The sequence below is a fragment of the Cavia porcellus genome, unplaced genomic scaffold, assembly GCF_034190915.1.
Source record: "Cavia porcellus strain 051 isolate PalLab524CR breed Dunkin Hartley unplaced genomic scaffold, mCavPor4.1 scaffold_53, whole genome shotgun sequence".
NCBI lineage: Eukaryota > Metazoa > Chordata > Mammalia > Rodentia > Caviidae > Cavia > Cavia porcellus.
The window spans coordinates 396,952-424,896 of NW_026947536.1; the positions used below are offsets into that span (position 1 = coordinate 396,952).

Here is a 27,945-nt window from a genome sequence, read left to right on the forward strand (position 1 = left end):
TATATTATGTTACATTATGTTGTATGTTGGTGAGGATTTTGAAACTGTATTTTCTGTGGTTTCTGATTTGATTTTGTATATTCAACCTGAGAAAATATAAGAATATCACATAACTCTGATTAAGTTATTTTGGAGAAAATTTTAAAAGGAAAACACATTCAGTGATGTTGGTACACATCTGTCATTTTAGTTCTCAGAGGTTGAGGCAGGGGGATTGTCGTAAGTTTGAGGTCATCCGGTGCTACAAGGGTAGATCAAGGCCAGCTTCAACTGCATAGCAGAACCCAATCTCAAAAAAAGAATGAAAGAAAAAAAGAAAGAGAGAAAAAAAAAGAGAAAAATTAAAAAGTTTAAAAATACAAAGTCAAATATCACCGGTGAATTCAGAATAAAAACATATGTGAGTTTTTCTTGCAAATGTACTTTATTCAGCACACCTAGCATAAGGTTTACCATTATGTAGACATTGAAGTGCTTCCAGGTTTGCACTGTTTTAATTTTTTTGAGTATTTTACAGAGATGACTGCAGATATGCTACTGAATATACTTTCTTAGGATTTGGGTAGCTCAGTGTGAAGAGAATGTGATCATTGCTTTTTTTCCTCTCCTAAATTTATATTTATAATCAGAAGTTGATCAAGGGATTGCTATTTTTTTGAAATAATCATAAGGACCATATAAAAGATACTCTTTTTAACTCTATATAAAATAAAATAATTGTAGAATAACAGTGGTTAATGTACCTTGCACAGTGATTTCTAGGATTTCTTAATGATCAATAATTTCATACATTTGTAAAATTTTGTTTTTAAAGATTTTAAGACATAGTCTCTCCAGTTTTCTGAGTTTCCAATGCAAGGCTTAAACCCTTCATCATCCTTCTTCATGATGTCAGAGGGCTGGGATTACAGGTGTACATTATTCTGAGTCAGCAGTTGGCAAACAATTTTGCATACTCATGGAATAAAATATTTGAATTTGATCTTTAGACTTTGTAGAAAAAATCCATCTAGTTAAGCTATCTACCACCTTCCTAATCTGCAGTTTCTTTCACAATGAGTCGGAATGAAAATCCAATTAACAATATTGGTAGAGTCACTGCTTTTTAACTGTAACTGTGGTCAGCATGCACTTCAGAAGATTACTCCAAATGCCTTCTGCAGGGGGACTGAGGCTTGATATCCCCGAAGCACTTTCTCTTTTTCTCTGATCACTCATGGAAATTGATGATTGGGGTTAAATCCCAAGAAAGTTGTGAAGTTTAAAGCTACTTGGGGTGCACTGCCCTCCAGAAGGCCAGGCCAGGATAAAGCATTGTTGCCTTCCCTTCTACTTTCCAAGGTTTTGTTTTGGGTATGGTTTAGAGTTTCCATTCAGTTTCTAGAGATTGAATACAGAGCTTTTGCATTTAGCTCCACTACATTCCACTTTTAAAAGTCTTCCTTTTGGACTTTTTTGTTTTTATTGGTAACAGGGATCGAACTCATGACTGCCTGCTTGCAAGGCAAGTGCTTATGCCGCTGAGCTAAATCCCAGCCCCAAAAGTCTTCCTTTTTTTGAGGAGTTTCTCAATGAGTTGCTAAGTTGGTGAGTCTATCCTTGAATTTATGATGTTCCTGCCTCAGCCTTCCAGAGTGATAGCATTACAAGACACACCAGCAGACGTGGTTTCATCCTGGTGTTATTAAAAACTCACTGACTGAGCAAGGAATGGGGGGAAATACCTGCAAAGTCAGGCTGCTGGGGCAGCAGGAATACTGGGAGTTCCAGACAAGCCTGCAACACACTCTGATTTCAGCTCAGGGCAGATAGACAGAGGGAGAACCTGAAAAGAAAAAGAAAAGGAAAATACAGGAATGGAATGAAGAAACAAATCCAAATTCCTGCAGACTCTATGAGTTGGTTTGCCTCTGGGCTAGTCATTTTCATCTGTGATCCTATTCTTTCAGTATAAGATGCTTTTGACTGCTGCCACTTTATATTTGGAAACCAGGTATTTTGTGCTTCTGTGTTTAATGTCTTTACATGGCTAGAGGATGACACTTTGTACTTCCTTGTGAATTTTCATATTGTTTTTTGATTTGTAGGAAAATATCAGTGGTATTTTGACAAGAATGCTTTGAAAGGGCTGGTTGATCTGGTTAGCATGTACACTATAATAACATGAATTCTTCCCATCTGCCATCATGGTATGCGTTTTATTCTGTTAGTGCTACTGTACTGCTTGCATCAAAATCTACAATTTTTAAAGAACATGTGAGTTTGGTTAAATTTTTCCTAAGCATTACTTCTTTTTGATGAATTGTGAAATGAATTGTATTCTTTGTATTTGAGGTTGCAGTTTGTTTGAATCACATAGATATGAATTGTTTAGGATATGTGAATCTTGTACCCTGCACCTTATGTGATTTTTGAATTTGTTCTAAAAGGTTTTCAGTGGAGATATAAAATGAAAGTTTTATATGAAAAGTTGTGTCCTCAGGAAACAGAAACAGTGCTTAATTCTTTCTTTCTGATTTGGAAGCCTTAATTTATTATTATTGAGTAAATTCTAGGGCTAGAACTTGGAATACTGTGTTGAAAGTTGCTGCAAGCCTTGCCTGGTTCCTGATCTGAGAAGAAAATCTTTCAGATTGTCATCCTCTGAGCACGATGTCAGGGATGGGCATCTCATGTATCATATTTGCTGTGCTGAGGTCCATTCTTCCTATACATGGTGTGTGAGTAGTTCTTACCATGACAAAATGTTGAACTTCAGAATTTCTCAAAGCTATTTTTCCAAATCTATTGAAGGGTTATCTCTGTCTCATTCTGTGAAAGTAGCAAGTGATGCTCCATGGTTTTTATAGTTGGATGGTAGTTGCATCACTGAGATGGAGCCCAGTGTTGATCATGGTGCTTAAATTTTGCATGTGCTTGCAAATTTATCTGACAAGCATTTAGCTGAATAATCTTGCTTATGTTCATTAGGGATATTGGTCAGTAGGGTGTATTCAATTGTAATCCTATCACTCTGGAAGGCTGAGGCAGGAACATCATAAATTCAAGGATAGATTCACCAACTTAGCAACTTATTGAGAAACTCCTCAAAAAAAGGAAGACTTTTGGGGCTGGGATTTAGCTCAGCGGCATAAGCACTTGCCTTGCAAGCAGGCAGTCATGAGTTCAATCCCTGTTACCAATAAAACAAAAAAGTCCAAAAGGAAGACTTTTAAAAGTGGAATGTAGTGGAGCTAAATGCAAAAGCTCTGTATTTTATTTTTCAATACATTATTGTCTGGCTTCACTCTCAGCATGACTTTGTCATCTAAAAGAAGTTGGTGTTGGCTCTTTCCCTTCAATTTCTAGGAGGAATCCAAAAGTGATTGCTATTTATTCTTTATTATATGCTTGAAATATTCACTGAGTGATTTATCTTATCATGGGTTTTGTTGTTGTTATTAATAAGTTTTGATTGTAGACACATTGCCTATATTCATTTGTGCTCTATTCATCAGTGTGTTTGTTCCTGATGGATGTGGGTCAGTGACACCAAAGGAAACCACATTCCTATTAAGGGTCATGTCTCATTTTACTTAGGGATTAAGCCATTTACTTTTGTATCTTCCAACTAATCCTATAGTATATATTTTTGGAAGTAACTTCTTTCAGTTACTTAGACTTTTAATGTAAAATGTTCTTGTTGGGTGCTTACTGCTGAAGGAAACTGGAGCTGATCAGGTGCCTGTCTCTTATTTCAGGGCTCACAAAATGACCTGCCTGCAGTGTTCCCACCTCCTAACCTGCCCCGTGTAAACACCTGTCCTGCTCCACAGCTGTGGTGCATCCACATGGGGAAGTTGAGATCTGCACCTGGATGGAAGACATTCAGTCAGTATTGGCTGTGTAACAGACTGACCTTTTCAAAGGTCAGTCAACATCTATACATTTAACCTGAAAATGTACTGCTAAGTCTTCATTATAAAAAGTGAGATTGAAAGACACCCATATTCTTTTTTACTCAGTTAAGGTGTGAAAAATTAGAAACCATGAACATAGCACACAGCAAAACTGCTGAGTGAATTATAAATTTACAGGCACAGAAAATGCTGAAAGAAGGCCATGTTCTAGGCCATGTCCCCAGTTTTACTTGAGATGAGAGAAAGCTTATGGCTTGGCCCTCTCTCCATCCAGCAGTGAAGAGACACAGGCCCTCACAGCAGGCAATGACAGGAGACAGGAGCTGATGGATGGCAGACCACTCATGCTAATGGCCCTGATAGGTACATTGTGATCCCGTCTCACACTGCTGAGCCCTGGCTCTCTTCCTACCCAAACTTGTACTCTGTGCTGCCTCCCTGCCACACACAAACCTTGGGAAGAGGTGGCGTCTCTCTTTGGTTTAAGTAAGTTGTCTCAGGTGACATTTTTTTCAACTAAGGGAAAATGCCATTTCCACCTTTAAATGGACCTTGCTCTGCTTCTCGCAACCTACTTCTGTCCTCTGAGCCTGCGAATGACAAGCCCATGGAGGACTCTGGTACTGGAGAACTATTTGTATGCCATTAATATATGCTCTCTTATTACAAATGACAGATTTAGAAAAAGAAAAGAAGAAAATCTTGGTATATTTATCTATGTCACCAGGTTTGTGTTAGTTCCCTGTGCCACTTCACCACCCAACAATGACATTGTATGATAAAGGAACTTGAGAGTAAAACCAAGAAGAGCATTCACATTTCCAGTCCTTTGCAGCTCCATTCATTAAGTGATGGGCAAGTCTCCCAGGCTCTGCCTCACTCTGCCTCTGTCCCTCTGGTTGTCTCACGCACATCTATGTGTGTATGCACATTGATGGCAGAGATATTTCATTGTAAAAACTGAGATCTTGCACACACAAATGCATCTTGCATCAATGGTAATTTCATGATCAAATTCCTTGGCCTCTTTCTCTGTGGGCCCAGAGATACTGAGCTCAGCTTTCCTGAAGCTTTCCCTGCTTTCTGTGGCCTACACTGGTGCCCTGCACACTCTACCTGCAGGATAGGGAGGGTCCTAGTTCCTTCATTTTCTAAAAGTGCTATGAACAACTTGAAAAGAAAGTTAAAATGTTATGCAGATTTTTCTTTATTTTTTTTTTGTGTTGTTGTGGAGCTCTCTGTGTGGGAGAAACCTCTATAATTAGCTCAGAGAGGTCCAGGGACCCTGTGTAGAGCTCGGATGGGAGCTGAGGGAAATGGTTCTGCTTCCTCCACCCCATTTTCTCCCCACTGCTGTTCCCCACTTACCTTAAAACCTGAAGTCAAATGGGGACACAGCACAACTCAGTGACATGGCCCAGAATGTATCTTCAGTGGGATACTGTGCATTTTGTACATTTGTTGGCCATATGAGGAGATTCCCTTTTGCACTGCAATTATTTGTCTCTTACCTCACAAAACAAATGGAAAAGCAATTCCAACCTCAAAGATGAATGTATTTAGGTTTTATTTATAAACTGGGATCTATTTGGGACTGTCCCCTTTATCAAAGAAAAATAGTTAGTCTCTTCCATTAATGCTTGGCCAAATAGAGCTGTGATGCACTGATGTGAAAACCTAGAGTACTAAATCACAGAGGCAGAAAGATCAGTGGTGGCTGGGGCTGGCAGGGAAGAGAGGGAAATGTGTCCAAATATGAATGAAGTTGTGGGAAATGTTCTGGAACTGGGCAAAACTGAAGATTGTTCATATTGAGAATGTGTGCATGCCACTGCACTGTGTATGCTAATTAAAGTGAATGACATCCTATCATCTGTTTAAAATTAATTTATGCCATAATATTTAAAAGGAGTATAGAGGTAAGGGCAAGAAAATGGAAAAAATAGTGGAGGAGATGGGAAACTCAGGTTTTCAGCAGGAGCTGGCCTCAGGGGAGTTGAGGACCTGCCACCTGCTGTGGAGACCCTGTTAGTCATACCTCTGAGCTGACAGATGGGCTTCCTGGTGCTGGCTCTTCCCGTGGACCCAGAGCTGGTGAAGGCACTGGAGATGGATCAGGTGCAGACTCTGCAGCTGGTCCATGAGCTTGGTGTGCAGCTGACCCTTCAACAGCAAAAGGGAAAAAGATCACCAATTTCCCATGTTCCTTGCAGTGCAAACAAATTTCCCAGTGCCTGTCAGAGACAGCTCTGTGCACAAATCCACTATCCGGAAGTTTCTCACACTGCGTCCACCCACTGATTCCTGTGTGTTTCAGAGCTACAGGGTGGTACCTTAGCCTTGTCCTCCTCACATACCCACAGACCTTACCAGTCCTCATCACCCTTTTTTCTGCCTCAGTTTGTTCACAATGCTCAAGCTCAGCAAGGTGAAGCTGCATTGGAGGGTTCATGTGGGTTTGCAGCTGCTGCTTAGAGCTAAGAAGCAAGGCTGTGGTTCTGGAGGAGACAGGTGTGGGGAGCTGAGTGTGAGGTCTAGTCCTCAATCCCAAACTGCTTGCCCAAGGCAACCTGCTGAGTTAGACACCTGCCTGCTGCTCCAGCTGTGGAGAGCCCAGTTCCACTCTATCTCCACCACCAGTGAATTAGTCTTGGTCCAGACAGCCCTGGGAGAATGATAGATGACTCCATGGGAGAGTCTGTGTACACTGGTGTGACCATCTCTCTCTTCTTCAGGGAAGCTGTACACACATCTTTGTAGTGCTCTCCAGTGGTATATTGCTTTCATGGGGGATGGAAAACTGTCTGCTGTGGTAAAGGGGTTGTCTTCCATAAGTACGTTAGAAGTGAGAGGACAGAGAGATGTGTCCTGTCCCACCTCTCCTCAGTCATTAGATTTTTCAGTGACTTTCCACCCAGTACTCTGTGCTTTCTCTGGACTCCTCTTTCACTGTTGTGCATCCATGTCTAGGGAATCGAAGAGGGCATCTCATGTACTATAATGTCAGTGATACATGATCTGCCATCCAGGATAGCCCTCACTAATGTGGAAGGTCAAGAGGTGGGTACATATATCTTTCCTGGTCATTGGATCATGGTCAGTGCCTGGAAAGTGTCTGTGCGTGGTGTGGCTCTATGTATATTCATGTACACATGGTACCAACTAGTTCCTGCCCTGATGTCTGAATGGGCCTGATGCCTCTGCCAGTCCCCAGAGAATATGGCTCTGAATAATACATCTGAAAGCCCATAGAGCAACTCTCCAATCTCCTCTACAAGGAAGAGAGAATGTTTACTCAAGGTAGGGATCAGTGAGGGAAAAACAAACCTTTCCCATGGAGAGGGCAGCTCAATGGAGAATAAACACAGCTACTCCAGCAGGCCTTCCATAGAGCCTTGGTTGGCATCAGCAATTGCCTGGAAACCCCATTTTGTACAATAGGGACCTATAAGCTTGTCCATAGGTACAATTCACTGTTCTGAGAATTGCCCTAATCCTGGGTATAATTCTCAGTTCTCAGTGAAGTGAGGCTGAGAGATTTAAGCACATTTCAAAGACTCAGCTTTAGGTGGCTGAGTCACACTGTGCAGCTGAGAGCAAACTCACTATCCCAGCATTGGGGCCTGTGCGGTGGAAATGTTGGCCCTTGAGGGACCTGGGAAGGAAGAGCTGTGGACAGGGCAGCTGTGCAGAAAGTCCTGTTCCAGGGGCTCTATCAGGCTGTGCAGCCCTTCTGCCTGTGCCACCCTCACTGTGCAGACCACTGCCAAACTCTACACTGAGTGATTTGCAGTCTGTGATGAGACAGTAGGAAGCCTAGAGTTAGTGGCCCAGCCATGCCCCACCGTGAGTGCTGGAAGCTGCAGTGATACTCAAAGGTTAAATTTCATAAGGAGCATTTAGAAGTGATAGCATTTTCAGATCAGTTTGTTAGCAAATAAGTCATAAACTCCCTACATGAAAAGTATCATCCCATGTGTCCTGTGACAACAACACATTCTAGAGATGAGAAAGCAGGCTTGTCCTGAGTATGGGAATGGGGACCTGTATGTGATGACTCACAGGGTACTTCCCTGTGGTGCTGCTGCAAAAATTTGGTCCAGTTTTCTTAGCCATGAAACGCTGAGTGGCTGTATTCACTGTTTCCTGGTACAATGTCATTTAGCCTAGTGGGCCACTAACCTCTAACCTGAGGGGCTGTATATTTACCCTGAGACATGGACAAAGTAGCAAGGGCCTAGGTTTTGGATGAGTGCACCTCTTCTGATGTGATGATGTGTCAGAGCGGGGAATATGGTAGAAACACAGTCATGTGACTGCCAAAGGGATAGCTGGGCCCAGGAGTTACAGTGAACTAAAATAGTGGAAGTAAATCATGACAGGAAGTGAAGTGAGTTAGTGTCCATGGCTCTATTTTGATGCTCGCACTACTGTGTGGAGAGTGACCTGGCACATGGCCGAATTAGTGGCTGAGCAGAGAGGATGTGATAGTTGAAGACATAGACCCCAGGTTCCTTTGGAGGCAGTACCACAGGCCTGCTATTTACTATACACTGGAGGGAGGTTCTGAAGGTGTAATCTGATCCTGAAGATCCCCTGTCCTCCTGTGGCTTCATTACAGAGTCCTCTCAGCTCACACTCTCCCCCTGCTGGCATCTGTTATTGGGAGGCCCCACAGTGGTACATCTATGTGCATTGCACCCCTGCAGGGACCTGCTCCAGGCTGATGTTTGGGGCAGAACAGTTGGTGCAGTGCCTAGTGGTGTGGGAGAAGCTTCTGAGATTTCAGACCAGCAGAGAATAGGGCCATCAGGACTCCCACAAAGCCTCCCAGAGATGTGAATACAGCACAGAGACCTGGCAGCTTCTGGAAGCACAGGCTGCACATAGAGCTGCAGGGTCTGCCCTGCACAGTGAGCTTGGAGGGGCCACACCCTGTCTCATAACCCTGCTCCCCCATGGTACGGATGGTAGGCACACCCAGGCCCACAGAGCAGATAGTCACTAAGAGGTGTTTGCTAGCATTTATGATCCAAGAAGCCCTCAAAGCCACGAGCCAGCCAGGCAGCAGACCGGGAGGTCTCACTTTGTCTCCTTTGGGATTGCCTAAGTGGGAAAGTATTCACTTTTCTAGTGACAGCACAAAAGCCACCAGGCATATGATGAACCAGGTCCTTTATTGCAGTTCCCCATGGCAGCCTTTCAGATAGCACCTGGGGCTTGCTGGCCTGGTGGGAAAGCCAGGCTGGGTCCTTCTGGAAGTGGATCTCCTCCACCTTCCCCTCCCCATCTAGAATTTATTCTTACATTGTGGTTCCCAAAACCCTGGACCAGCTCAGGCTCACTTATCAGCCCCCATGTCACCTTCCTCAGAGCCCTAGTGAGATTCCCTCTACCTGGGATGCCTGGCCTCTGCTCTGCATCTAAAGCCTGAAACACCACCATCTCTATTCCTGTTTCTTGCTGGTGACTCATGGCCACCTGAGTGGGCTCTTGGGCAGCAGACCTTCTTATGTACACAGGATGGTTCTTGAGATATTAAGCAGTGAGCACCAAGATTCTGGATTGAAGTCCCTGCTTTAGAGCCAGGTCAAAAGGCTATACCATCTCTTACTGGCAGTATATATATTGCACATGTTACATTTTGTGTCTGGATGTACCCCCAAAGCCTCATGTAGTCACAGGAGCATGTTTTTTCCAGAATTCGCTGAAACTAAGTTTGTGATGGATTCATGGTCTAATGCTGAGATTAAGGGTGTTTGTGGAACACCTGCCCTAGGGTTGGTACCTGCTTACATTGTAAGGGATGAAAGGAGACTTCCTCTCCCCTCCTCACCTGTTGTATTTACCATTTTCCATGGTCTGTTGCCCTCTGCCATGTCCCACCCTGCCTTGAAGCCAGCAGGTAATGACCTGAAACATCTCCAAACTGTGAACTAAATAAACCCTCCCCCTTTAAAATCTGGGTGTCTGTTATTTTGTCTCACCAGCAAGAGAAAAGTAACTAAGACAGCACACAAGAGACCCAACCTGCTATATGTCCCCATGCTCTCAGCCTCAGGAATTCTTGCTCACATTGCTGAATTCAGCTGAGTGTAACCGATTTCCCATGTAGACCATGCATCTGATTCCCAGAGGAGCAGTGCTGGCCCTGTGTAAATAGAGACCTGCAATAGACCTTGTGTCTCACAGGCCACCTTTCAAGCCTTGTACTGTGTGATACCAGGCCTTTGACTTGTGAGATCGTGGGGAACCTTGACTGACCAAACACCACACTGAAAAGATCCAGGCTCAGGGATGCTCAGCCCCAAACAGTAAGCTTCTGTCAAAGTCAGGCTCCTGATGTGCTTGGAGTTTATTATTAGTAGGAAAAGTCCATTCAGAGAGTGGACTTCATGCTCCATGGGAGCTGTGCAGAGCAACAAAGAACACCATGATGGCGGTCTGCAGCCAGTAGCTGGGCAGTGGCTTCTTTCCCACAAGGCTCTCTCTACACAGGAAGGAAGCCCCCCTCATCCTGTGTGCACAGAATAGAGTGTTGGGGTCAGTGACCCAGACACTGTGTGTGGTCCTCTCAACCCATGCTCTCTATAGCTGCTCAAACCTGTGACCTAGCACTTGGTCATGGCCAAGGCCATGACTGTCTGTGTTGAAGCTGCCTCACAGTCTCAGAATTACAGAGCAGTAGGTAATAAACGTTCCAACAGGGGAGGGGTGGACCTGGGCCCCAAAAGGCAGAGGCATCTATGGAAGCTGGGCTCATTGGGAACCATACCCTAGGGTACCATATTCTGTCACCTGGAGCATGAACCCCATGTCAGGCAGGGTATGGTGTGTCCCAGGCACAAGATACTGTGGATTTTAGTATGTGATCAATGTTTGGGTAGAAGGTAGAGTGTCTTCCCAGGGAGGGTACTCTGCACCCTTTCACTTCCTGCCAGGCTCCCATGGACAGGCAGAGTGACCTGGAAGATGTTGGGGAACCTCCCTTTCTGTTCTGTGAGCCTCAGGCCACAGACAAGGGAGGCTGCTGAAACCCACCCCATGCTCTTCCAGAGGGCACTAATTTCATGGACTAGGGCTAAATGACCTCCTGAATGGTAAGTATTTGACTGAGAGCAGAATCATCATTGGTTGGCATCTGCCTGCATCTTCAGAAATTCAGGCTGCCAGTTGCCTTCCTTGCACCCGGCCATCAACCTGGTTGGTTCATTGCCCCCAGCCCAAGAGGCAGGATTATGGGAGGCTCATGTCTCAAAAGAGTCTTGACAATTGTTATAAATGTTCAGTAATCTATATTTCTGGCCCCTTTGTTTTGCTGACACAGTTTCATAACCTCTAAAGGGACAGCATTGGGGGTGCATCCTGCAGAGTTCAATGCCCAAAGCATACACTGCCAGAGAATAGCAGAGTGAAGACAGATCTGTGACTATTGGCAATTGAAGAGAGCTGCTGGGGTAACTGTCAAAACTGCCTCCCCAACACAAGGGCAGGTGGATTGTTCTGGAGAGACCTATCACATCCATATGGGGAGGACAGGTCCTCACCTCTAGAGGGAGACACTTTCCTGTTCTCCTGGAATCACATTATAGATCATGTTGCATTGTGCACTGTGCATCAAAACTGGTGGTTTAAGTGGCTCTTCTCTTGGAGCACCCACACTCCATGCTTGAGTGCATTTTATGTCTTCCTCTAGCAAAATTTTCTAAAGCCTGTGTTTTAAAAAAATATTGGAAGCTGGACATGGTGGTGTACACCTGTAATCCTAGCACTCAAGGGGCTGAGTCAGGATTCTTGAAAGTTAGAGACCAACATAAGCTACACAGTGAGCTCAAGTCTAGTCTGAACTGCAAAGTGAAACCTTATTTCAAAAAGACAAACCTAAACTAAACAAATGGTGGATTAGAACACTTCTGCGTGAAGAACTAGATATTATAATGTGTGCATAGCTTTTTCCTGTTTAACATCTCTCTATCTCTCTCTCTCTCTGTCTCTCTCTGTCTCTCTCTGTCTCTCTCTCTCTCTCTTTCTCTCTCTCTCTCTCTCTCTCTCTCTCTCTCTCTCTCTCTCTCTCTCTCTCTTTCTTGAGTCTCCATATTCTTCAGTCTAGGTTTGAACTTCTGATGTTCCTGTCTCAGATTCCTACAGTATGGGAATTGCAGTTGTGCATAACTATGCCAGTTTCAAAGGGTGATTTTAACAAGCACTGTTTACTCTAAATGACTTACAAGTGTGTGTGTGCTGTTTTGTTTGGTTTAATGTACTTTCTCATTTTTTGTTTTTGTTTCTTTGGTAGCATGGATCAAACTAGCAACCTTGAATTTTCTAGGCAGATGCTGAAGCTGCTGAGTGAAGTCCTCAGCCTAAAGCAATGATTTCTGTGGTTCTCATCACCTTGAGGATGTCATCTGAAATAAGTAGACAATTTAAAGGGGTGTTTGCAATTACTAGTAGTATTTTCCTTAACCCTCACCTTCCCAAACAATGAATGCTTAACCCTATCCCCTAACTGCTTTGCGAATGTCTCCTCCTGGGCCATCAGTAAACTGGGAGAGTTGGAGGTTGTTCTTGACTGAATTTTCCATTGAGGCAACATCATTCTCTTTGGTCATTGTTACCAAGTGCCTGCAAGGACTGTTATATGTCAGACACAGTGAACAAACCCAAATGCCCTGTGCCCTGATCCATGGCATTGATGACTAACTAAAGTCCAAATCCCTGGTGAGTACACCTTTTGAGAGGAGATTGAGTTTCATTCTTCTTCCTTGGCATCATTTCCTAAGCCCTGTGATGGACATTTGCCTCACTTCTATCCTGCCCCTGTGCTGCACAGGTTACTGAGGGTCTCAGCTGTCCTGAACTGGACTGGAACATGGTTCTCCAAGCAGCAGGTGGAGCAGGTGCTTGCTGCTCTGACCACCTTCTGATGGGCATCATTTTGGGCTGAAAGTCGAGGGTGATAGCATCTCATGGCCCCAATTTCACACATGACAGCAATATAACTGGGAGTGTGGCCTCCCTTACTCACTGAGCCTGAGGGGAGTCACTTGAACTGGTACTGTGGCACAGCGAGCTGAAGCACAGGATCAGTGCCAGGTAGCATGGAAAAATCCAGGCCCCTCTGTGACACCATGTGGGAGCTGAGCACCATGAGGGAGGGCACAAAACAAGGGCAGGTGCAGGGGCTGTGGGAACAACAGAGGTGGGCATCACTTCTCTGATTTGTGGACCCCAGTGCCTGTGAGGGCATCAGGATAGACATTTGCATTGAAGAAGGGAGTTCCTGGACTGCTGTTGCTGGGTCAGGGTGGCAGTGGACACTGGCTCTGTCGGCAGTGAATTTGCACAACACAGATTGTGTGACTGCCCGACTTTGTCTACCCAGGTCCTTCCTGGTCCACCACAGTCTTCTCTGAAACTTTCAGTGGAGCTACAAGAGGAGACACTGCATGTGTAGTTTCCCAAAATATAGCTGGTGTAGTTTGATGCTATCAGCCAAAAGGTATGGTGGGTGACAAAATGAAGTGCCAGCCATTGTGTAGCTCAGGGACTTTTCTTATTCTTCTTCTTCCAGCTTCCATTCTCTCTTTCCGCAGGCATCCCTCCATCCTCCTCTTATACACACTTCTCCTCTCAAGAGCACACATCTAGGCTTGTGCTAGCCCTGGCTGGACTGGGAGCTGCTCTGCACTCCCCGAGACATTTTGACAAAGAGAGAATCCAGTACCCACAGGTATGGATGATTTGTTGTCACCCACAAAAAAACTAGAACCAAAATGTGTTGTCCTTGATTCACAACGCGGGACTGAGCCTACCAGGAATTCTATTCTCGGCTCTAAGCTCTAGAGTTCTCTTCAGGACATGGTGGTCAGAACTGGGGGATCAAGATCAATCTGATTATAGAGCAGCCCAGGACCTGACCTAAGCTTTGGGTCCCTGTGTGATGCATATATTTTTGGTTATGTCGGGAGACAAATGCAGAAGCTCCTGTCTGGCAGAATCCAGGTAGACACAGTAACTTTGAAATTACACCTGTGATATTGGCAGAATTGTATTTGCTCAGGGAACAAATGCTGGGTGCACCAGACCGTGAAGCAGGACCCTAAGATCTGTACTACACTTTGGAATAAAGACAAATAAGTGTGCCCCAGCCCAAATGTGTCTGCGTTCAAATTCCTGCCGCCTGAGTTCATGCATTTCGGTCCTGTCCTAAGAGCAATGAATGGTATTATGAGGTGTGGCAGTGTGGTCAGCCTTCTAATGGCATGGCTATGGGTCCGTCAGGACGTGGACAGCACCTGAACAAGAGAGAGGCCCAAAGCTCACTTGTGTACAACGTGATGCTGTCCCATGACCAGCCTCAGGTTATGGCCACCATCAGCTCTTCTTTTGTTTTGGCCACCTAGTTGCAGGGCTTCCATTGTGTTCTCTCTGTTCTTGCTCACTGTCTCCTGAATCACAGCAGAATTGACTCTCCAAGATTCCAGTTGCACAGTGAGGTTGTAGGCCAGTGTACTGGTGTGAGGCAAGCACCTATGCCATCAGCAATAGGGCTGCTGTGTTGTGAAAAGCTGTGGAGTGTGGCAAGAACCCTATGTATTTTGATCCGCACCACATGGATGCTGGCATCATGATGTACAGAGCAAGATTCCTGCCACTCAGGTGTCATTTTTTACTATAACTTTCCTTCCCATGATCAGTTACTCTGAAGCTGTGTACCAGATAAATATATGTTGAAGGCCCTGCTAAGCATCTCTACCCAGATTGCCTGGCAGCAGCTCAGCCTTCAAAGCTAGGTGGGAGAGGCAGGGAAGGAGACGGAGGAGGACAAGCAGCTTTGTCCTCCTAGACAGCAGCTACAGAGGAGCAGGGGGAACCTTCAGCTCTCACTGTTATACCCACTTCTGAGCCTGTATCCTGTGGTCAGAGAGGAGACAGCAGTTTTGATAACTTTGCTAGAAATCAGGGATCTGAACAGAGCTGCAAAGGCAGGACATTGTAGCCAGACTGAGGGCTCCTCCAGAAGATTTGCCTGCCTTTCGTTTTTGCTTTTTGTTCCATGACTCAGTCATCACCAGCTATTGGCAGTGTGGATTCACTTGTCTCCCCAAGAGTGCACTGCTTCTGGGGATCTGGGGAAGTCAGCACACAGTGAGATCTCCATGTGTCTCTGTTAGGTTGTGCATAGAACAAAGTATAAAAGTGCATGTTCCAATGATAGGATGATTGGTCCCAGAAACTCCATTAGTAAGGTCTTAACTTGAGGACAGTTAATGCTTTGTCCTTGAGCCTGCATCTGCCTGAAGGACCCCTTGCTTGATGCCTGGAGGGTGTCCTTCCTGTGTGAGATTTATCATTAGTTGTTCTTTTTTTCACCACAAGTAAGAAGTGGATTTTTTCTGTTTATTTTGTTGGTTATTTATGATATATTTTTTACTAGAACTTCCTTGCAGTGTATATTGATTACACTGAGGATAGACACATGGTTTATTTATTATGCAGAATTCATATTAGATCCTATGTGATGCATGATAGTGAAACCCATCAACTAGAGACTTTTCTCTAAATTTTTTACATTGATCACCCAGAATTGAAAAAAAGTGGAAAAGTTTACAGAGAAAATCTTTCAGATACAAGAACGTACTTTAAGTCAAATATATTAGAGAACACACAAATAAAAGAATAGATGAACATAGGAAAACAATGAAAAACAAAGGTTTACCAACATAGCAAAGAAATGGAAACATGAAAGAGATCCAAATAAGAGTTCAACAAGTTCAGTGCTATATAAGAGATATATAAAACCTGTAAGAGATTAAAATTATATGCACAGACTGAAAAAAAGAGAGGTTTGGAATTTCAGATCTTGAAGACAAAATTGTAGCTAGTTGTCATGAAAACAGTTCTATCTAAAAAGTAGCAAGTGACTATGAGAAATCAATCCAGCAGGTAGAAAATACATCAAAGAAGAATTGCATGACATTGATTGTGGTCAATGAGAAATCCGGAGACAGCACAAATACCATAAAAAACTTCACAATATAATGGAATAAAACTTCCCAAGCATGAATAAAGAATTTTCCATACACAATTGAAGTATAGAACTCCAAACAGACATAACCAAAATAACACTACAGCAAGATATATAATATCCAAGATTCCAGAAATACAGCACAAGGACACATTATAAAATGTGGTTAGGGTGAAGTCACAGATCACTTATAATTGAAAGCACATCAAATTCTTAGCACTCTTTGTTGTAGCTTGACATAACTGGCATCGTCTTGACCCTGCTTTCAACTGGTGCCCTATATTTAAACCAAGAGAATGGAAAATTACTCAGAGTACAAGTCCTGTGAAAAAAGCAGAATGAGCTTCACCACCTGGAGAAAAATTACCCTGCTCAATGAAAGAAACATGATACAGGTGTCAATTAAAAAATAATGTAAGATTCTAGCTCGATTGTTTCCAATAGGATGTCACTTTGTGGTTCTCTGTTTAAAAGCTTTGTAAGTTGCCAGTTCAGCCACGCATTTGGACTCTGAAATTGGCAGGGAATTTATACGAGTGGTCCTGAGTTCTATTAATCAAATTCCAAATTTATCAATTTGTATGCTTTGATTCCTTTATTTTGTTCATGAAACTACCTCAATCTTCTCAACATAAATATCCAAGTAAAGAAGAAAGCTGTAGGTGAAACAGAAGAAGTCCTGAAAGTTGGACAGAAGTACAAGTCCTGAAAGGAAAGAACATCCAATCCAGATTGATGTATCCTACAAAACTTTCAAAATTAATGGAAACATAAGATATTTCCATGACAAAGAAAAACTGAAGAAATGTATGACTGCAAAACTGACCCTAAAAAAAGTAATGAAAGTTATAATAGAGAGAGGTAAAAGTGGCCACAACTCCAAGAAAAACACAGAAACAACCAGGCAGGACAAGTAATTAAACAGAGGAGAAAAGCAAACAATCAACAGCAGAGCAATATTACAACAAAGACAAACCAATACATATCATTGTTAATGGTCACACCTCATCAACCAAAAGAAATAGATGGGTGAAATGGATCAAGAAACAATATACAAAAATATGCTGTATACAGAAAACATGTTCAATTGAAAATGAAATTCAGAGACTGAAAGTCAAAGGACAGAAAACAATCTTCCATGCAACAGAGGCCCAGAAAAAAGTATGAGTAGCTATGCTCTTTGCATACAATATGAACTTCAAACCAAGAAGGACCAAAAAGATAAAGAGCCTCACTACATACATGTTAATGGAAAGTTTTTAAAAGGATAAGATAACAATCATAAATATGTGTGCATCTAATACACGAGCACCTAACATTATAAGGCAGTTTTTAAAAGACATGAAAATAATGCAACAAAGAATAACACAATTGACCCAAGAGACTTCAATATCCCACTATCACAAATAGATGAACTAGACTAATAATCAGCAAAGAAATATGAAAGTCGAACTGAATCTATGAACAAATGAACTGAATCTATGTTTACCAAGTATGTGTCCCATTCTTTACCAAGAATATTTATTCAGAATAAACATTCTTCTCACCTCTGCATGGGAGGTACTCTAAAACAGGCCACATAAACTAGTCGACAGAACATGCTGAAGTAAATGTCAAGAAACTGAAGTGACCCCGTACATTTTACCTGACCATAGTGCAATACAATTGGGAAATATTTGTAAAAGAAGTTGCAAAAATTTCATAAATATATGGAAATTAAATAACACTCTGCCAAACAATCAATGGGTCACAGATGAAATAAAGGAAGAAACTTGAAAATATCTACAACACAACAAGAATACAGATGCAAACCTTGGTTCTCATGGGATTCTAATGAAAGCAGTTCAAAGAGGGAAATTTATGGTACTCAAATCTCACATCAGGCAATAGAAAAAACATAAATAAAGATCTACTGTTTTACCTCATACTTCCAGAAAAAAAAATGGCATGACAAACCCAAAGCCAATAAAAGGGAGGAAATTATAATGATCAGAGAAAAAAGTAATGCAGTGCAGAACATAAAACAATAAAAAGATTTAATGAATCAAAGAGTTGGTTCATTGAAAGAATAAACACAATTGATAAGCACTTAGCCAACCCTATCAAAAGAAGAAAATAACCACTCAAAACCATTCATTGAGGAATGAAAACAGTAAGATATCTACAGATCATGTAAAAATTAAGAAAAACATCAGTATCTATTTCAAAAACTTATGCTTCCCTAGGTTGGATAATATAGCAATGAATTGATTCCTAGATACATATGAATTACCAAAGCTGACTCAAGAAGTTATAAAAATTCTACATAATGCAGTATCTGTTAATGAGACTGAAGATCTAATTAAATTTTATTGGGTACTGGCCGGGTGGTGCATGCCTTTAACCCCTGAACTTGGGAGGCTGAGGTAAAAGCATTGTTGTGAGTTTGAAACTAACCAGGGCTACAATGTGACCTCAAGGCAACTCCAATGCATAATAAGACCCTCTGCAAAACACATTAAAGTGAAGCAAAACAATGACAACAAAAAGGGAATTGACCAACATATAGAAGTCTAGGTCTTCATGGATTTACTGCTGAATTTTACAAGAAATGTATAGAAAATTGAAGGCCCCTAATCTTTTTAAAAAAAATTTTATTTAAAAGGAAAAACAGAAAAAACAAAACAAAACAAAGCAGTGTAAGGGTACAAGTAATACAGAACAATAAAATAAAAAAGTAAGAAATCACCAGTTAATAGATTACATATTATCATCTTAGAGAGAGTTGCTCAAGTCACAGTATCAAAGCATACAAACTGGACATTCAAACATTGAGACTGCAAACAGTTGTGTTCAATGTTCCAACCAAAAACATTAATATGGTCAGCTATTTAACACCCCTAAACACACTTGCTCTTGTATCTTTTAGAGCACTTTTTTCCTTCTCTTTTTTATAACAAAATTTACACATTTGGGGTTTTATTATTCCTTAGTTCTTATTACTTTTTCAGCGGGGGGGGGGAGACAATAAAGTCAAATATGGCAAAACAAAGCTGTCAGTCAAAACCAAGGATAGACATAGCACATGATGTGAAAACAGAGTACAAGGTTATCAACAATGGTGGCCATAATGTCTCTTGTTTCCTTAAAAAGAATTGTATATCTCATTAGGTATTATAACATTGAACAAAACAGTAGAGAACAAGACCAATAAAACTTAAGCATTGTAAACATTACAGGACTTCCAAAGGAGACAATAGTCAAACCAGAATGTACATCTTAGTGAATCTTATTGCCTTCAAAGTAGTTGCCTATACCCTCAAACTTGATACTATCATACAGAATGGAACAGAGTCTAATCAGTCAAAACAAGATCATGGGAGTATTAAAGGACTTCAAAACAAGTTAATAGGAAATCAAAAATAGTTACTATTATATATCCTGCTAATTTTTTAAAATTTTCACCTTAATTAAAACAAACATAATAAATAACTAAATATTTTTTTAAAGAATAAGGGAGAGATTGAGATAAAACAGGACATAACAATATAACAATACAGGTCAAAGCATGACTGTTTCAGCAACCTAGTGCTTCACCACCAAATAACCCAACTTAATAGTAGTTACCATAGTGTCTGTCTTTTTCCTTGAAATATTTGGATAAAACTTCATATACTATATCTTCAAATATTTCCATATCAAGAAGCCCAGAATAAAGACATTACAATTAATAAGTGAAAACTTTATAAGGCTTCAAGGCCACATAATGGGGAATCATGATTACCACATATTTTTATATATTTGAATCATTATTTACATTAGGGAAACTATTCGGTATTGAAACATGCGAGATTGATTTATTTCACTTATGAGTATGGTCTCAAGCTGCACCCATTTATTGATAAATATCTCAATGTGATCCTTCTTTATAGCTGAATAATACTCCATTGTATAGAAATACCACAACTTTTTTATCCATTCCTCAGTTGATGGACACTTGGGTTGTTTCCAAGATCTGGCGATTACAAATAGTGCTGCTATAAACATAGGTGCACATATATCACTGTGGTATGATGCTTTCAGTTCTTCTGGGAATATGCCTAGAAGTGGAATAGCTGGAATAAATGAGACTTCCAATCCCAGCTTTTTGAGAAATCTCCAGCCTGACCTCCACAAAGGTTGTACCAGTCTACATTCCCACCAACAGTGTAGAATTGAAGGCCCCTACTCTTTAATGAAATTGAAAGAGAAGTAGTTCTCCCTATCTCTTTCCTGGAAGCCAGCATTACACTGATACTAATAACAGAGAAAGACACAACCAGAAAAAGAAAACTATAGGCAAGTTTTCCTAATGAACGTAGATACAAAAATATTTAATAGATACTAGCAAAGTGAATGTAGCAAATCATCAAGAAGATTTTAAAACCTGACCAACTTGGATTCATCCCAGGAAGGCAGGGATGTTTCAGTACATGCAAATCAATAAATTTAAATGTCCTATCAGCACAGGCAAAAACCAAAGTCACATGATGATCATCTCAACAAATGCACAATAATCTTTTGATAAAATAGAGCACTGATTTGTAATAAAATCCTGCAGTATGTAATAATAGAGAGCCTTTACCTCAATCTGATAAAACAAGCAAAGACAAAAATATACCCAGCATCATACTAAATAGTGAAAAACTAAAAACTTTCACACTACAATTAAGAACAACAAAAGCATGATTACTATCAAAACTCCTATTCAATACAATCTGAAAACAGGCAGATGAATAAGACATGAGACAAATAAGAATAATCACATAACATAAAGCAGGTAAACTATCATTATTCACAGATCACATGATATTCTATATAGATGTCAATTACTCCACCAAAAGACTTCTAGACTTAACCAAATTCAATAATGTAGCTGAAGACAAAGTTGACAATCAAAAATCAAGAGCATTCCTGTACACAATCAACTCACTAAGAGACAAGTTACAGAAACCACACCATTTGCAATAGCCTCCAAGAAAATGAAATACTTGGAATGAACCTAACAAAGAATGTCAAGGAGTTACATATTGAAAATATAGTACTTTGTAAAAGGATACTGAAGAGATTATCAGAAAATGGAAAGATATCCCTTGCCCAAACTGTGCATTGTCTTTTCACTGTTAGTGATTTCGTTTGATGTACAAATATTTTTTTAATAAGATTGAGTCTCAGTGATTGATTCTTCGAAGTTGATTCTTCAACTTTTGTGTTTTGTTCATGAAGCCTCATTAGTGTTTCTATTGTAATATTTAGATCTCCAAGCTAGTTTGACTTTAGTCTATTTCATGGTGATAGGCATAGACACAGTTTAAGTCTTCAATATGGGGAAAGTCATTTTCTTCAGCATTATTGAAGAGGCTATCTCTCTTCCAGTGAACATATTTGCCTCCTTCATCAAAGACAAGGTAGCAGAGTGTGTTTGTAGTTGTGTCTCTATCTCCAGTCTGTTTAGATTATTGGGTCTGTTTTTCTGCCAGGACTCTGGTGATTTTGTGACAGTAGCTTTCTAGTATTATAGCAAGTGAAGAATTGTGATGCCTCCTGACTTGCCTCTGTTGCCCAGGAATGTCTTTGGTATTCTAGATATTTTCTGTTTCCAAATGAATTTTAGAAAAGTTTTCTCTATATTTGTGAGCTATAATAATATTATTTGGATGGGCACTGCATTAAATCTGTATAAGACTTTGCACTATGATATATTTTGAGTTTTCAATGTCCTTAAACATAGTCTTACTGGTTTTTATACTTACCTGATATATCCTAAAAGGTATGATCCTAAAAGTTTCAAACTATTGATTTCTTCTTCTCAAGGATATCAGCAATAATAGATACTTTTTTCCTATTTGTTTGAGACAGGGTTTACCTATGCAGTTCAGGCTGACTGTGGACTCACATCTTAGTCCAGTACATTCACACTGGTAATCCTACCTCAACGTTCCAAGTTTGGGCTTACAGGTGTGCACCTGACACCTGAAAGAATTCTTGGTGTTATTTGAAAGATGAGAAAACAGTCATAAGATACACATGTATTCATTAACTGTCAATTCCTTAAAGGAAAAATGTTCAAATTAACATAAAACACCATTGGAGTGTAGGGAATCAGAAGACGTGTTCCTATCTCTTATGGTCTGAGGATAACAGACTACACTACTGCAAAAACGGGAGACATCAAATCTAGGATTATGTGTCAAATTTGAGCAACAGTATTGTGAATTAAGAGAGCATTTATGGAAGATGAGCAAAAAGATCAGTGGAAAATAATGAGAGACCTGGTGACTTTAGCCTTTCCTGACTCTAGATCAGGCTTTATTATAATGCTGAACATCACAAATATTGAAATAGTCAAATATTATGTGTGTTTTTATGTAGAAAATATTAAGGCTTGGCACTGTATCCTAGCTGTGTTGTAGCTTGGCATAAATCATACAATCTTGAGCCCTACATTTAAATACTGCCTTGTATTTGAGCCAGGAAAATGGAAAATGACTCAGTATATAAGTACAATGAGAAAAGCAAAATGAGCTGTTCCCAAAGAAAAATATTTAACCTGCTCAAAAACAATAACAACAACAACAACAAAAACAGGATACAGGTGTCAACCAAAAATTAACATAAGATTCTAGCTACATTGTTTTCAATTGAATGTTCTTTGTGATTCTCCCTTTTAAAAACTCTTAACATTCCAGTCCAGGGTCACTTGGTTAGATTTTGAAATGGGGGAGGTTTTGAAATGGGAGAAGTGGTTCTGAGCACCATTATTTAAATTCCTAATTTATCCTTTGTCTGTGTGGATTCATATATTGTTGTTCACAAACTGACCTCCAGCTCCAGAAAGGTTTACTGACACAAGCAAGAACATAGATTAAATACAGTGTCACCTTAATGAAAGAATAATATTGAAAAGGAGGGAAGAAAAAAGACAAACACCATGTGTTATGATATCCACCTCTTTACCCGGCATTAAAGAGGCTGAAACAGGAGAATGGCCATGTATTCAAGGACAGACTACCCTACATAGTGAGTGCAAGGTGAGCCAGAACTACAAAGTGGGACTATGTCTTTAAAAACAAAAAACAAAAATGAAAAAATATAAAAACCAAGGAACAAAGGAAGACTATTAAAAGAAAACAAAAATATTAGAGCTGAATGAAAGTTGACTTAACTAAAATGGGAATTATGGAATGATGTTGCAGAGGAAAGCTGGTCATGAAGTGGCACCCAGGAGGCAGTGAAAAATACAGTTATGAATGGGACCTATTGTGCTACATCACAATAGTGACCTCCTTCCTCCAATACATCTGCAGTCTACTAGACAGGAGGTCCAAAAGTTCATGAAAATGTCAAACTCAGAGCAAATAAGCAGCTTGAAATCAAGGCTTTGAATCATGGGCTTTAGCAGATGTTTGATATTCAAGTTGAAATAGGAGAAATATAATCCTACCTGGTTTGATGGCAAATTCAGCAAGTTGGTTGGCTCACAGCATTGAAGAATGAAGTCACAAATCAAAAGAAGTTCAAAAAGTTTTCTTTAAAAAAAAAAAGACAGAATAGCCCTGCCTTTGCAGGAGTGGTCTTCAGTGTTTAGGCCATAGATGTATTGTCAGGGGTCATTTATACAGCAAAGTCAGAATGTGAGTACAGTGTGGGTCTCAAACTACAATCAACCTTTAAGCTTATAGGTGCTTAACTAATATTATTCAGAAGGGTAGCAAGGCACCCTGAAAAGGTATGCAGAAAGAGCCAAGGCATTTTGTGGGAATAAAAGTCCAGTTGTTCTGGTCATTGAGTATGGTAATAGATGCCTATCTGGACTTCCTGGGGAAGGTGGTGATAACTGTAGTACATTTCAAGCTATTGTTTGTTATAGCATAGCTCTATCCATTGCACCTTATTTCTGTTCTGTTTGACTGCACTGCCTCTCCTTTCCTCTTTCCCCCTTCCCCCTTCCTATCTATCTAGGTTAAGTTTCAATTTCCTGAAGGGCCGTAAAAGCCTTAGTTTTCAGTTTCTTGTAACCCCCTTCCCTACCCGTGGTCTATAAAAAATGTGTTGTTCTTCAGACAATGCTTAACTTCAAGGACATTTCAGGAAGTTCTGTAAAGCCCAGATGTGTCAGCAATTACAACATTCCTGCAGTTTCCAGCTTTAAAAGCCTCTCCCCCCAACTGTGAGGAGCATGGTCTTTGGGTCGATCCTAAGGAGACTGTGCCCCCAGGACTGGAAATAAAGCCTTTGATCCCCATATTTTAATTTTTTGCTTCATTGGATTTTATTCTGGGGTCTGAACTATCACATTTGGGGTCTTGTCTGGGAGGGGAGCAAGACCCCAGACTCAATTCTGAACATTTGAAAGTAAGTACTCTGGGGAGTTTGTTTGGGCCATAGTCACTTTGTATTTTTGTACTTTTGGAGGGGATGCCCTCAATTTGGGGTGCGGGGATCTCCTGAGTCTGGAGTCAGTTGGCTTTTGCGATGCACTCTGTCCATTTGTGACTCTGCCTTACGTAGCGAACTGCACCATTGGCTAGTTTGGTAAATTCCTCCAGAAATCCAGAATTGATTGACTTTTTGAGCAAATGCCATTTTTTGCTACAGCGTGTCATGTCTTTTATGTTTGGCTTTGTGTCTATGTGGTCTAATTGTCCTTTTGGTCACCTGACTGTGACAGAACATTTTCTCCTAGGAACCACTTCTGCAAGCCAAAAGCCAGCCAGAGCAACTTTAACCATTCTCTTCATCTTATTAATAATTGGTCATTTCCTTCTGACCCTGTCTTTGTCTCTTAAATTTCCTGACAGGAAAAGTAAACCAGCAGCATTGTCAACCATGGGTCAGACCAAGTCTTTTTCCAGTGCTCCCCTCGGCCTTGTGCTTGATCACTTCAAACAATTTAAGTGATGAGCTGAGGGATATGGGGAAAAGGTCCATAAGGCCAGATTAACAACTTTTGTCACACAGGAGTGGCCATTGGGGACCCAAGGGGTCTGGCCCCCTTCTGGATCTTTTGACCTGGGAACTGCGCAGGCTGTTCACCAGTATGTTTTTGGGCCCCCTGCTCATCCTGACCAAATTGTCTGTATTCAGATTTAGATAGATATAATCTATGATGCCCCCTCATGGATTAAGCCGTCTCAGGATGGAGTTCTAGAAGCCCTCAAACTGAAAACAAAGGCTGAAGAGGAGGCACCTGGACACAATGCACCTCCAGTTTTGCCTCCAAGTGAAGACTCTTCTGACCCACTAGACATTCTTCCCTTGCCCCCTCCCCCGTACCCTGCCCCTAGTCCCCATCCTGACTCACCACTCCTCCCCGCATCATCTTATCCAAACCCACCACCACCCACGGCTGGAGGGACCTCCAGAACAAGGTCCCGAAGCAGCACCACTGTACCCTTTGCAGGAAGTCCCCACCCCCAAGAGGGGGCTCCATGTTTCTGTACACTAACTCTGATCTCTAACTGGAAAACTCAAAACCCCCCTTTCTCAAAGGACCCAGAAACTCTGATTAACCTTATAGAATCTGTTTTCTCTACCCATAGCCCCACTTGGGATGACTGTTAGCAGATCCTGTGCATTCTTTTTATGGTCAAGGGAAGAATGCGTATCTACACTTTAGGACAAAAGGGAGTTTGGGATCTGGGTGGATCTCTATCCGCTCATCAGCAGAGATGTGAACGTCTGTTCCCTTCCTCTCAACCGGAATAGGACCCCAACACGGATGGAGGTAAGAAGGCTCTTGATGATTATTGCCTGAGGCTCCTAGATGCACTTTGTGCCACTGCTAACAAGTCTACCAATCTGTCTCGAGTGAGTGAGGTAAGACAGTTAGCTGATGAGTCTCCTGCTATGTTCTTGGAGCACTTCCTAGAGGCCTACAGATTACATGCTCCAATTTATCCGTTGGCATCTGAAAACACTCAAGTGATTAACATTGCTTTCGTGTCTCAGTCGGCCCCCCATGTTAGGAAAAAGTTACAGAAACTTGAGGGATTTGAAGGGATGTCCCTCAGCCAGCTGATAGAGATAGCACAGAAGGTTTTCAACAAAAGGGAGACCCTACTAGAAGCCACAAATAAAAAGATGACTAGGAATTGTTTGGTGTAAAAGAAGCTAAAAGATTGACTAGCATTGGGAAAAAGGAGATTAAAGGCCAGTGGCCTCGTTTAGATAAAGAACAATGTGCATATTGCAAAGAGATGGGACATTGGCATAAAGATGGCCCAAAGTTAAAGGTCAAGCTATAAAAAGAGACAAAGGCCCTGTTGTCTCAACAATGAGGAGGTCAGGGATCGACACCACCGCCCGGGCCCTGGATAACTCTTCAAGTGGGAAAGCAACTGGTGGACTTCTTGGTCAATACAGGAGTCACCTATTCTGTGCTGACCCAACCTTTAGGAAAGCTAACCAAGAGTTCAGTCAATGTAATCAGAGCCACAGCGAGATGAAAATTGTACCCAAAAGTGACAGCTAGTTTTGCTTGACCTGGACATAAACTGGTCCAAGATGATTTTCTATCGGCTCCTGGGTGTCCAGACCCTCTCTTGGGACGAGATCTCCTCCATATATTGCAAGTGCATATTGACTTCTTTACACCTGAGCTAAGACTAAAACTGGGGGTGGATACAATTCTGGACTCAGAAGACATCAGAGTGCTAGCTCTTTTCCCAGTAGGAGAAAATTACCGCCTACTGGGAAATTTGTCCAGTGTACCTGAGACATTATAAACTGACCTAGAATTAAAATTGTTAAGCAAATGGAAGCAGGAAATCCCAGAAGTTTGGGCAGAAACCAACCCCCCACCAGGGCTAGCAATTAACCAGCTGCCCCTTGTGGTGGAGCTCCTACCCTAGGGACACCCCATTTGCAACACCCGTTAAGACTACAAAGGGATCAAAGCCTGAAAATGGATCAAAGTCCACATTCAGAGATTAGAGACAATGGTATCTTAATTCCTTGTGTCTCTCCAAGGAATACACCTCTACTTCTAGTCCAGAAGCCAGGACAAATGACTATTGTCTTGTACAGGATCTCCAAGAGGGTAATAGATGAGTACTGACTCTACACCCAATGGTGCCTAACCCTTATACTCTTCTTTAGCCTCTTCAATCCGGAGAACAACTGGTACTCTGTTTTGGACCTAAAGGGTGTGTTCTTCACTCTGCCCCTCACACAGGTGAGTCAACTCCTTTTTGCCTTTGAGTGGACTGACCCAGATTCAGAAGTGAAGGAACAGCTGACCTGGACTCACTTACCTCAGGGCTTTAAGAACTCACCCACCCTTTTCCACGAGGCACTAGCCAGAGATCTTTTGAGATTTAGGGAAGAACACCCCAAGATAGTGCTCTGTATGTGGGTGAGTTGTTGGTAGCCTCCTCTTCATTAGAGACTTGTCGAGAGGCAAGAGAGGAACTGTTAAAGACTTTGGGGAAATTAGGCTATAAATTCTCAGATAAGAAGGCCCAGTTGTGCCACCAGTCTGTGATTTACCTGGGCCACAAGTTGCAAGAAGGCAAAAGAACTTTGTCTAGAGAAAGAGTCCAAGCCATATTACAGATACCAACCCCAGAAACTATGAAAGAAGTATGCAAGTTTCTGGGAGCTGTCAGGTACTGTAGGCTGTGGATTCTAAATTTCATCGAAATGGCTCACCTGATGTATGACTCTCTTAAGGGAGAGACCCAAAAGCCATTAGACTGGACCAATGACTGCGAGCAGGACTTCTAATAGCTCAAACAGGCCCTGACTGAGGTTCCAGCCCTGGGACTCCCTAATGTTACCAAGCCATTTACCTTGTTCATGGATGAGCTCATACGCATTGTAAAAAGAGTCTTGACTCAAGACATTGTCCCTTGGAAGAGGCTTATAGCCTACCTCTCTAAAAGACTCGATCCAGTAGCAAGAGGCATTCCATGCCTAAGAATTCTAGCCCCTCTGGTGATGCTACTGAAGGAGGATAAAAAACTCACTCTTATACAAAAGATTTCTATGGTGACC

The 27,945-nt window shown here is 41.6% G+C and overlaps 2 long non-coding RNA genes across 6 annotated transcripts in view; both read left to right on the plus strand.

Moving 5' to 3' along the window:
- LOC106025311 (uncharacterized) overlaps positions 1-23,168 on the plus strand; it is a 49,566-nt gene extending 26,398 nt beyond the window's left edge. For 3 of the 4 annotated variants that reach the window (XR_010046037.1, XR_010046039.1, XR_010046036.1), the window contains one exon: positions 3,741-5,768. This is a non-coding gene — a long non-coding RNA (uncharacterized LOC106025311). Of the gene's footprint in view, positions 1-3,740; positions 5,769-13,495 lie in introns of those variants that run through there. The other variant, XR_010046038.1, reaches the window with a different exon arrangement.
- An 89-nt stretch (positions 23,169-23,257) lies between these two features.
- The window catches only part of LOC134475081 (uncharacterized), a 29,417-nt gene continuing 24,729 nt past the window's right edge, over positions 23,258-27,945 (plus strand). The window contains exons 1-2 of one of the 2 annotated variants that reach the window (XR_010046041.1): positions 23,258-25,675; positions 27,049-27,124. This is a non-coding gene — a long non-coding RNA (uncharacterized LOC134475081). Of the gene's footprint in view, positions 27,125-27,945 lie in introns of both variants that reach the window. The other variant, XR_010046040.1, reaches the window with a different exon arrangement.